This window comes from Bemisia tabaci, chromosome 5, assembly GCF_918797505.1.
Source record: "Bemisia tabaci chromosome 5, PGI_BMITA_v3".
NCBI classification, from domain to species: domain Eukaryota; kingdom Metazoa; phylum Arthropoda; class Insecta; order Hemiptera; family Aleyrodidae; genus Bemisia; species Bemisia tabaci.
In genome coordinates, this window is record NC_092797.1 from 29,155,365 (window position 1) to 29,167,720 (window position 12,356).

The 12,356-nt window shown below is 41.8% G+C and overlaps 1 protein-coding gene across 2 annotated transcripts in view; it reads right to left on the bottom strand.

The window, feature by feature from the left end:
* The window catches only part of LOC109037852 (tRNA dimethylallyltransferase), an 85,979-nt gene that overhangs the window by 50,143 nt on the left and 23,480 nt on the right, over positions 1-12,356 (bottom strand). The gene's annotated exons all lie outside the window — the stretch shown is intronic.

Sequence of the window (12,356 nt, forward strand, 5' to 3'; positions counted from 1 at the left end):
GGATGTTTTATCTTCCACAAAAAACGTATACAAACAGGAGGATGACGATTAAAGGACTCAAATATTGTACTGAGCGCTCCAGTTAAATCAATTAGAGAATATCAGACGAACACTCTTATTAGAATTTTCTGACTTGCTAGATTTTTCATTTAACACGTTTCCATAAGCGAGCCATTAGAGGGTGAAAAAAACCAAAATATTTGAAAAAAACATTGGTCAGGATCGTGGCGCCCCCTTAGCGAGAAAAGTTTGCACTAAGGCTCGGGGTAGATCCACATATCCATACATCAGTCTCGAAGTAGCGATCTTGAGTCCTTGGCCCCAACTTGAGTTCGCGGCGAGACGCGACTGTAAGAGGCCCGACAGGAAATGGGGACCAAAACACTTGGTTTAACTGTCCGGCCTTAGTGTGGACAAAGGTCTCGCGTCTAACTCAGAATTTATTCTCAATCGTCAATTGTCATCGCTTGTCCTCTGCCGTCCCAGTCAGAAGGCGCCTAAGATTTACGTAACGTAGATGAAGGGAGAAGGGGTTAGTAAGTCTACGTTACTACGCTGCTTCACAGGAGGAGAAGGGCTGCCAATCCCAGCGTTAATCATTCAAAAATGCCTTATATTAAGGGAGAGACAGATGTTTTAAAACCATCAATATGAAATTGATGAAATCTGCGTTAAGATTCATTACAAGAGAGAAAGAGTGCCGAACTTAGCATTGCTTACACGTCCAAATTTTGAAAAAAATCACATTTTTGTGATTGATAAAAGAGATCATAAGAGATGAGTATATTTAATTTTTGTTTTGATTCTCTTTAAAAGAATCCAAGCGTTTAGTCACCTGTCAATCTGCGGAAAAAGAGCCGGGAGCTTTTTTTTTTAAATTCCTCAGTTAGCTGCCAATCAATTTTGACTTTCATCAAAATTACTTTCTACGAGACAGAAACCTTGAGCAAAGACATGCACCTCGAGCATTAACACCTCACCGCGGTTATATAATACGGTAGTGAAAACTTCAGACGCTTTTTTTTCAAAACCCGATTTCTGAGAATGGGCCCTTTTTCCAGAACCCTGTTCAATTTCTAAAAGGACTACGGGACTATGAAAAGCCTTCGGTTAGGGTGCATTACAAGAAAAGGACGGGGCAGAGGCCAAAGATCGGTGGAACGCGCGTAAAAAGCGTTGCATAATACTTGAGCGCCTTTCTACTGACTTCTTCTCTTGGCGAAACTTTTTAATCTCGCCGGCATCAATGAGGTATGTCAACACTTACATACATAAAGATAAAGTCTGGATCAGTCGAAGCCATCTCTCCGAGAATACATGGCGATAAAAACTAGATTGGCCTTCATAAATCTTATCATGATCACTATCTCTGAGCGGAACTTGACCCTCCGCCGCTGGAGAAAAAGAAACCTGAAAAGAGGGGAGTGTCAGCTTGGAGGCTTGGACATGGACAGTGGACACACTGCACTAGCACTAGCGTAGCGCAGCAGCGTAGCCTAAAAGGATCTTGAAGATAGCAATTCACTATGTACCTGACGAGAAACTCTACTACTTTGCAGAAATTTTCAACCTGAAAAGTCCACATGCTGAACGGTAACGTATTGCCTCTGAATGGAACACTAGACAAGGTACGAATTTAAGCAATCTGATACATGTTCCATAACCAGAATTTCACGTAGAACACGATTGGCACAACAAAAATTACTGAAACCAACTTCTAACGAAGATATTTACGGTACAGGTTAGAATCTAAGAACTCAGCTCTACTGGCAAACGTGCACTACGACAGTCTCCTTCAGCAAGCTTCTCAATCGAGCAATATTCATTTCCCACCATGAGTTGTTCAAACTATAAGTGATTTGCTATAATTGAGCCAAAGCTTCAAGATCGATGTTGCAAGATTTTTACATCGCACAGACTGTCATGATAACGTTTAGCGCGCGATGTGAATCACGTAGAGCATTGAGTTTTCATGAGCGGATGGTTTGAATTCACGCATCAAGAATCATTAAATATCTTCGAAAGGAGTTAATTTCGGTAATTTTTGTTGTGCGCATCGCATTTTACGTGAAATTTTGGTTAAGAAGCATGTATCAGAATGTTGAAATTCGTACCTTGTCTAGTGGTCCATTCCGGCTAGTAGTGCATCAGCAAACAATGTTTTGGGGGAGAGCCTATGGGACGGGATATTCAACCAATTACGACAAATTAAACAACAGTTCGGCACTTGCAGTCTCCTTCCAGTTCTTCAGGAAATATGAGTTTCTCGATAAAAATTTGATTCGAAACTCTTCCGGGATGTCTCGGCATCCAAACAAACATATAAACAGACCATGCCGATGTAATGCTCGGATCCTGCAGGCAACGGGAGGACATTGAAAGTTCCGTAAAACGATAATTTTCCGAGGAAACTCAACTTCCCCGGGAAAACGGAGACGGAAGGTGGTATGAAAAACCAAAACCATACGCGGGCTCAGAAGCTCAGAACAGATAGAAATCACTCTTGTTCATCTGATTGTGCGTCACATTTTTACCCTTTTTTTATCGGTCTGTTGGGAAAACGAACTTTTACGGATAGGAGTTCTGATATTCCGAACAAGAATGTTTAATACGCTCACATTTTTTCCCCCAAGATTTTTCGGATGAAAATCACTTTTTACTGAAAACGTGCGCGTATTTCTGTAAGGTTTCTATGCAATTTTTCGTTTCTAGTTCCTATCAAGGAAAGACGGAAGAAATAGAACATAATTCTGAAGTTATGGTTGAAACACACCCTCTAATTTGCTTCAAAAAAGGTAAAAAGAGAAGAGGTATAAAAAATCAAAGAAAAGAAATTCAGCAATAGAATGGACTAGACGCACTTTTTCTTGGATGGCTGATTTATTTACTTGTCATTACGTAGGATGTCTGCAGTTCTCCCACACATGATGAAGATTTTCCCGAGTATTCCAATTCCAGGCAAGAATCAGTGATTCAAGGCTCAATTTAGTTCCATATTCCTGACCGAATGATTCACACAGCAAGGATAGCAGTGACGGACAGCGGACACGTAAAAAAATTACGGGGGAGCGAGTGGTGCAGTACTTGTGAGCTAACTATAGTAATGACGTTATGACTGGTACTCCGGTCGGCGCACAGTGGTTCGAGTCAATAGGAGAGGTCGGACAAAATTTGGAAGCTTTAAAAGCTGATAACTCCGTTTATACAAAACTCTGAGGTTCTGAAAGTGATTTTATTGGTTTCCTCGTTAAATTTTCTTCTAGAATCACCCCCTGAAATTTGAAATGTGACGAAAAACTTGTAAAAATTTGCAGTTTTAGTAAAAAATTTCATGCTCGACCTCTCTGATTGACTCGATCCACTGTGCGGCGTCGCACCTCACACGGGGTGTTATCATCGGATCTCACTATCAGTTCCGCCGCGCCGTTATACCACGATGCTTTCATTAGAGATTTCCTGATAATACAGAGACAAAGAACTATTGCAGTTCTTGTCAACTTCGGTTACGGAAACTGAACTTAGGTTTGTGCTGAGCATCAAATAAGTTTTCGGTCCAGTTAACCGACGTTTTCGGCTGTGAGTACTGAACTCCGGCTATAGAAACTGAACTTAGGTTTGTGCTGAGCATCAAATAAGTTCTCGGTCCAGTTAACCGAAGTTTTCGGGTGTGAGAACTGAACTCCGGTTCAGATAATCGAAGTTTTCGGTGAATATGCGAGTCTTAATAAGAGCAAAAACTGCGGATACCCGAGCTGAGGTTCGGTTCTCAGAGGACCCAAAACTTGAGTATTCTTTAAGAACTGAGGTTTACAGTGTTCGAAACTCACTGGCCAACGCGCCAAATGCGCCTAAAAAATCGGCCATGGCCCCTAAAAATTGCCCCTTAAAAATCTGAATTTTCATATTAGGTGATTATTCGAAATTTTCAGCACTACAAGTGTAAGCTTTTTCTGTTCTTCCACGATTTCATAGTGCTTTTGTTTTCCCCAAGTTACAGCTACTTACAAGTTCTGTTACGAAAATATCTTGCGTCTAACTTTTCACTAAATGCGCCGCAATATATAGGCAAAAAGACAATTTGGCCCCTAAAAAATCTTCGATGGCGCCTAAAAATCAGGCTTGATGCGCCACATGGCTCGTAAAACTTAAATGTGAGTTTCGAATACTGGAGGTTTATGTCTAAAGAATGAAGAGAGCTAAAAATCGAAGGGCAAATACTTGAATGTTAGCTGTGCCGAGCGCTAATGAAAAATAAATATACCCCTTGAAAATTAATTTGAGAATTCGTTACATGTCTGGTGGGGTGAAAAGAGATGGAGCCTCGGCGGTGATAGACGTCTCATAATTTTTCAGGCTGGAATGAATACCGAGCCTAATCGAGCGGACCCTGGGAAAATTAGCATGGACTCGGAGTTCCGAAAAAGCGTCTAGATAATATAAATGTTCGATTATTAATTTGCGGCCGGGGCGTCTGGTGAGTCGGCGTTGGCGGTGGATGTCAGATGGGCAGGATCGGGACGTTCGAGTGAAAACCGGATGATGAGACGCCGACCGCACTTGTCAACGCAGCGCGCTGCGTCAGTAGTTTACGGTGGGAGCATTCGTTATGATTTTCAAATTAATCAGGCACCTCGAGCGGCCGCATTAGTATGTAGTTCACCTTGTTCTTATGTTAAATGGGTAGTTTATTTGCGTCCGACGCCACGCAGTGGGCTTGCGCCGAGTCTCGTCCGGCCAAAAGTCGTGGGTCCTGCTAGGCTCTAATTAATGGCGTCGTCGAGGCAGGTACAGGTGAGAACTCCCTTACTGATCCGCGAGGTCGAATCTCTTGCCGTCGCACTTGGAAGAGTGGTGACGCCCGAATTTCCGAAAATCCAGTTCCCATCAAAATTCGACTAGAGTAACTTAGTTCATAGGGCGAGTATGGACAACTCGATTTATGTAGCTCTTAGGGCCCAAAAGGCGACAATATGTAAAACTAAAATCACTAGAAAAGCCAACGTATGCACTTGAAATATTAATCAATATGACCGACAGCGCATTGTAAACAAGCGTCTTACAGGATCAAGACTATGAAACTGAGAAAATGTATGCGAAATCTAAGTTCCATACGTGCTTTTATAATTTTTGATCAATGTACCTACGATGGCTAGTAAGAATTGTGAAAATTAGTACCACTGGATAATTCGAGTTCATAGGTTGGCTGCCTTTTTGGGTCCCAAGAGCTACATGACCTGATCAAACCTAACTTCCAAATTATAGAGTTGTCCATACTCTCCCTATAGTTCTCTACATTCGACTATCTATTATAAAATAATTGACTGGTTTGGCTATGAAGTGTACAATTCGCCTCGTTTGTTAAAGACAAGGGTTACGAGAAAGCGGTAAGTACGCGCAATTTGACGTCATTACGGATAAAAAATCAGGAAGTCCATGCACATTTGGTCGTGAGAGGAGCAGCATCTTCTCCTGTCTAATGCAAGTTTCCACCTTTTTCTGCCAATTCCTAATTATTACATGTGTTTCTTGCTTTGTCCAAAAAGAAGCCAAACGCAAACATGCAGAAGACTGTAAAACGATGACCAAAGTGCCAAACCACGTATCTCCACTGTGGTTTTTTCAAAATTTCTGCTTCACCTGTATTTTTGCGAGGAGAAGCAAGCCAACATAATAGCTTGACATTTTTATCAAATATCTTGCTAACAGAGAAGACGAACCAAGGAAGCTCCCGAGAAATTGCGGGGAAAATACAGCGAGATAGGAAGTCTGCAACGTCGCAAATGGAGATACGTGGTTTCCTACTTTGGTCATCGACTGCTACTTTTTCTGACGTGAGATGAAAAAGGTCCTCGTCATAAAATCGATGGTAATATTCGTCGATTTTTCTTTATGGTTTCCCAGTTTTCTTCAAAGGGTAGTAGGGGTGTTGGGATGATATTCAGAGAATCATTATTCTTGAAAAATTGACGTTAATATCAGCCGATTCAAAAGTGTTGTTAGCGGAAAACCCGAAAGCAACGCACGTGATGACCAGTGACCACTGTGCGCGGTTTTGACACGCACATTTTTTCACCGAAACTCTTGAGTGACAAATTCTAAAAATGCAGACTACAAATCCTTGAGACGCGGCAGAGACAATGTCCATGGGTCAACGACACCGTTTGGCTAGCGGCTAGTCCAAGCGATTTGACTAAAAAGGCGTAGATTTCCCAAAAAGAGTTCCCATATACGGACCATTTTAGCCGATCATGGGACGCTAATCGAGACCGTTTTTCTTCAAGTTGCCGCCTTCCTCCGGGCGTTCTTCAGTCGCGATTTTCGTCGTTTGTAAAAATACACCTCGCCTCTAATATCCACGCCTAGTCCCAAAGTCGCTACTAGATAGATAATAGATTCTAAAATGAAAAAATCTGCCGCCGTGTGACGTCATAAGGCGGCATTTCCTTTAAAACACGTGTACTTCACTGGAAAAAAAAAAAACATATTGGATCTAGAGTCCAGACTCTTCAAAACATCGACAAGAAAAAATACTCTTGATTCAATCGGATTTTTGCTTAAATCAAGAGCCAAGCCTCTCAATTTGAGCGGATTTCCTTTTGATTTAAGCAAAAATCTGATTGAATCAAGAGTATTTTTTCTTGTCAATGTTTTCAAGAGTCTGGACTCTAGATCCAATGTGTTTTTTTCCAGTGTTTGGCAGATACGCCATTTGGTCATATTTCCTCTAATAATTGTTCAATTCAGGTACCAAGGATATTCTCATACTCAGTTCGAAAATCCCTTGGGATTTTCTCAAATCAAAACGTGGCAAGTAATAACGAGGTTAGATTTTTATCACAATGGAGAATTTGCACGAAAAAGTTTTAAACTGCATCTAAGAGTGCTAAATGAGTTGCGTTTGCAGTATTTTTCATAATTTTTCTCTGATACGGGAAATTGTAGAGCAATAGATTTTAAAATGAGAAAATCTGCCGCCTTGTGATGTCATTAGATGGCAGTTCTTTTTCAACGCATGTATTTTAGCGGAAATGTCATTTGGTCATATATTCTCAAACAATGTTAAATTTAGGTACCAAGGATATCCTCATACTCAGTTCGTTCGGTAATTTCTTCTTAAACATGACATTCACAAACTTTCAGACACCTGCAAATCCTCCATTATCTTCATCGAAATATCAGCACACAAAAAAAGCAAGTAATGATAAGGGGAAAAAAAGTAATTTGCCAACTTAGGATTAATCCGCGTGAGATATCTTAAAAAACTTGAACTTTAAGACTGGACACATTTTCAAACTGTTCTTAAAACAGTTAATGGTCGTTAGTAGTTTCGCTCTTATTTTTTTTATCACTGCTACCGTCACCCATCACGAAACACGCTTTGATGATCCGAAACCTTGAAGAAATCAGACTCTTCGTAAGCGGTGTCACACGACTTACAAAAGCCCGGTTTGTTTTACCTTGATACAGGCTTAAGGTGATTCGATGGACGCCATACTTTGTGTCAGAACGGCGTGCGATATATCGCATCAATTGGTTCCACTTTTTCAACTACTCGTCATTTTTCTCGAATTTTGAGATCGCAATTCTGTTATCAGGAGACTAAAGAATTCACCTACCAATTTTGACTAACAAATTCAATGTAATAAATGCGTGGTTTCTTTAAAGGAAAAATATAGCTTTCGATACTGATATCGAAACTGCACTCGAATGCGATATTTTTCCTCTGAAAAAACCACGCCTGTATCACGTTGAATTTGTTTGTCGAAATTGGTAAACGAATTCTTTCGTCTACTGACGACAGAATTGCTATCTCAAAATTCGAGAAAAATGACGAGTAGCTGGAAAAATGAAACTAATCGATGCGATATATCGCATGCCGTTCTGACACAAAATATGGCCTCCATGGAATCACCTTAAGCCATCCTGAAAGATCGAGCCGGCATTTCAAGGGGGCAAATACCTGAGGAAACTCGGAATTGAAACGTGGTGGTTTGGTCCATCGATCGAAGATTAGACTAAGTTCGATCATTTTGATCATGATCGTTTTGAAACTTTCGCAGGTACGTCAATGGGCGATTAATCGCAAGTCTTGCATGCTATCTGAGGTCGTCTCTACCAGCGCTATGACACCATTTTCTGCGATTCGAGGTAATTCGAAAAAAAATATCATGCCATTTGCGAGGCGCTCCGATGTGCACACGCGCTCGCTCGCCAATTATTGTCGTGGGTTCATCGCTCATTCGCGCACATTCGTCATGCATTCTACATTGTGCTGGAAAAAAAGATAGGTCATACGCGTCGAGCGTATGGTGTTCCACATTTCCTGTGCAAACTGCATCGGAATTTGCAAACTGCACTTTTGGTTCCGGCATGCAATCGAAATTTACTCCCACCAAACTGTCGACGGCATTCTTGGTGGCCCGTCCGACTAGTCTTTAGTTTTTCTCCCAAAGGAAAATTTATTGATTCGACTAACTAAATTCTTACGTGTGGGTTGATTTCAAACATTAATTTCAGGTATTCGGGTGACTTAATACCGTGTTATCTACCGTGTTGAGAATTTCGTTCTCCAAACCAACAGAAGTGTGCACTGAAAAAAAAGTATGATAACATCCACTCCAAGTCTACTTGATTTTTTGCTGTGATACAATTTACTGTATGTACATACCCAGAAGTATGGTAGTATTCACTAGAACTGTGCTGATACTTGTCATAATATGGTTAATGCTACCATAGAGTCTGGTGTTTATTACCATGCTCGTATCACTGTGTCAGAATATGGTAAAATCTACCATATTTTTTTTTCAGTGTGGCCAACTTGTTTGGCTCATCACGTCACCCGAAGCTCATCATCAACCTGATAGGTATGATGACGATTTCTCCCGTATAATTGTCCATAAGAATGTGTTGAATCCCCAAAAGTAAAAGTTTTCACCTGTCGCCAAGTGGCCAGTTGAGGGGCTCTTTTGTCTCTAACTGTTCAAGACTTCGGGTTAGACGCTGAAGTAGCGTGAATGACAATCAAATACAAAAATATTTTCGATCATATTTCGCAGAAGAACTAAGGAAATATTAGGGAGATTTGATCATGGGTCGCATAATAGAATTAAGGAATCCCGGGAGTGCATTCCAGAAGTTTTTACCAAAAAAGAGAGGGGCATAAAAACGGAAAAAACCTTAATTAGGGCATAAAACTGGAAAATAAAACCTGCAACCGTAACGCAAGCCCTTACCCCCTTTATGAACTATTTAACGCACTGGGCAGAACCCTCTCTCCTCCTGGACGGACATACCTACCTAAACTTCGTGTGTTTTTCTGATTCCTCTGTCTCAGACCATCTTTAATTTACCCACCTTGACTCACAATGCCAATCAGTTTGTGATCGTTCATCTTCTTCAAATTATTACACTATTAAAATTATCGTGTAAAATACGTAGATTTATTCAAAAAGTATAACCCTCTGAAAATGATGATTATGAGGAATGATTGTGGAAGGGTCTAATGATGATGACCATGAGCCCCCTCCTCTTCCGTAGGAGCTACTTTGACCTTCTGTTTTATTGTCGATTATTCATTAATTAATTTATAATTATCTTCTTTATGGATTGTTTGGAAGACATTGAGGTTCAAGTACCCTCCCCCTTGTAACCTACGCTGGCTCTGGGCTCCTGAAGGGTTTTAAAATACCTTTACGTTTTTCATACATAAAAGTTCTTTTCTCTGGAGGTTAAGCCTCTTAGTAATATCAAACTTTCGATAAGGGCCGACCAGATTTTTTTTTTTTTTTTTTTGGGGGGGGGGGGGCAGGCAGGGCACCCCTCTCTCCTTGTACCGCCCTTGTTGGTTTGCAGCAAAGACATACCTATAAAGACGGAGCACTCGTATCTACTAGCTAGGGGGAGAAGAGATGCAGCCCTGGCGCTCTGCGTTTGTGTGCGTGTGTAAATAAACGCGGGAATCCTTGGCGGCGAATGGAAATTTGATTTGAACTTGTCCTCTTCACTGAAAAAACGAGATTAGGGCTGGGCCCTAGAATTGCTTCACCTCAACCGCCACAGGGGCAGGCCCTGCGGGGGTAAGGCCCAGCCCTACCTGGACAGGGTGCAGCTCTTACCAGGTAGGGCTGAACCCTGAAGTAGGTAGATTTGGGCTATACGCGCGCCGGGCCTGCCCCTATGGCGGTGGAGGTGAAGCAATTTTACCTACCCGGTTAGGGCTGGGACCTTCGGTGCAGGTACCAGCCCTAAACTCGTTTTTTCCGTGTTCATTTTTGCACATTTCTTGCTCTAAACTCTTTTTAAATGCTTTAAACTACCAAATGAATAAAGTTGGGCTGACTTTTTATAATAAATCTACTTCGGCTCGGTAACAAGCAAGGATCTCAGATAAAGTTAGTTTTTCTTTTGCTCATTGGTGGTCCTGCCAGTTCCTACAGGCCGTTACAGTCCTAGATGACCGTTACTCCCACACGAGATTAATCGGTCGATGACGGACCAAAAATAACCTGAAGTTAACAAAATATATGTGGGGAAGTGAATTTGAGCAAAACTCAACGTAGAATACTTTGTTTACGCAATTTTATTCAGTTCCCGCCCTATATTTGAATTTCAAACTTGTCCCGATTTCGCCGCCAATCTTCTAGCCAATCGGTGAGTTTGCATGAATTTGCATCATTTTTTTTTCTTCCTGCGCTCCGTCTTAATCTTTGGTTTGCAGTCTCGGCGTGGATTAAAGTTCGGTGAGGTTAGATCGACTAAATCCAAGTTCCGAAGGCCGAAAAACATGGTGTCTAGTTTTCTTGGCAAAGCTCATTCCCTAATTTTTCCCTGATTTTCAGGAGCTCATTCCCTGATGAGAAACCGAAGTTTTCTCCCACTTTCCCGGATTTTCTTGGGGAAAAGAATATAATTTTCCAGAGTTTTAGATATGCATATCGATTTTAATTCATCATATAGCTATTTCTTTGGCGCACGTCAGATTAGACCGCCAAATTTGAAAACGAAATGAGCCCTGGGTGGTTCGAGAAGAGATTCCCGGTTACTGGGACAGACTCCCTGATTTTCTTGGTAAATTTTCATTCCCTGATGAATCCCGGTTTTCCCCGGTTTTTGAGAATCTAGACAACATGCCGAAAAACGAATTTGGTGGTTGCATGAGACGCCCACTGCGCTAGACTGCCTGCTGGATGCGGCTGGAATTCCTCCACCCGGCCAGGTCCAGGCCGCGATAAATATGAGACGACGGCGACGCGACGGGCATAAGTGTCCGTGTGACGCAAGTCCAAAGAAGGACCCGCGTGCTGAGTAATTTGAGTGTTGCACTATTTCAGACCCGGCGCGCGTCGAGCCGCAGGGTGTCCTCTCTCTGCTAGCTTACCGGTTTTCCACTAAAACCCGAATTATGTGGAATTTCTCTTATCGGAAAATTCGGGAGCTTTCTACGAAGCGGCAACACGGGTTGTTCGCGTGCATCGGCTAAATATAGCGCCCAACGCTAGCACGCGAGGACCAACTTAGCTCCTCTCGGGTCTCGAACCCGATACCGCTGCACATACGCATACGTAGCGCTGATGAAGCAAGCGACCCCAGCCTGAAAGTTTCGGGGACCTGCTGGATGTCTGTCTACCTTTCGAGAGTTGATGGTTCGGTCATGGGTGCTTCGGTTCACGTGAGCTAATGGATGCTCCAGCAGTTCAGCATACCAAAACCAAGTCAACCTATGGATTTTGACCTTCGTAGTGATAACGTTCACAAACGTTCTCAAACTCTCTAACTTTCTCAAAGACAAAAACCGAATAGCAGCGCTAAACTGGAAAAAAACCACATTGGATCTAGAGTCCGGACTCTTGAAAACATTGCCAAGAAAAAATACTCTTGATTTAATCAGACTTGAGCTTAAATCAAAAGGAAATCCGCCCAAATTAAGAGGCTCGGTTCTTGATTTAAGCAAAAATCCGATTGTATCAAGATTATTTTTTCTTGTCGATGTTTTTTAGAGTCTGGACTCTAGATCCAATGGGTTTTTTTTTCCCAGTGTATTTGGTGGTGAATGTCGTCCCTAGACCACATGGAATCACCTTAAGAGGTTCTTTTTCTGAACTAAGACCTGCAGATGACAAAGTACCAAGCGGTGCTTGCAGATCGTCATTTTTCAAAGGACTTCTTACATGTTCCAAAATATTTACGAGGCCTATAGAGGTAGCCCACAAAAAAGAGGCCTCACTACTTAGGGGAAATAGTGTTTCACGCGTAAAATTAGGTTTTTGAGTGGATAAACGAGGAGGCACAGAGACATTTTTGCTGGAAACAAAGTTAAGTGGCGACTTAGATATGAATAACAAATTCAATGATACCAT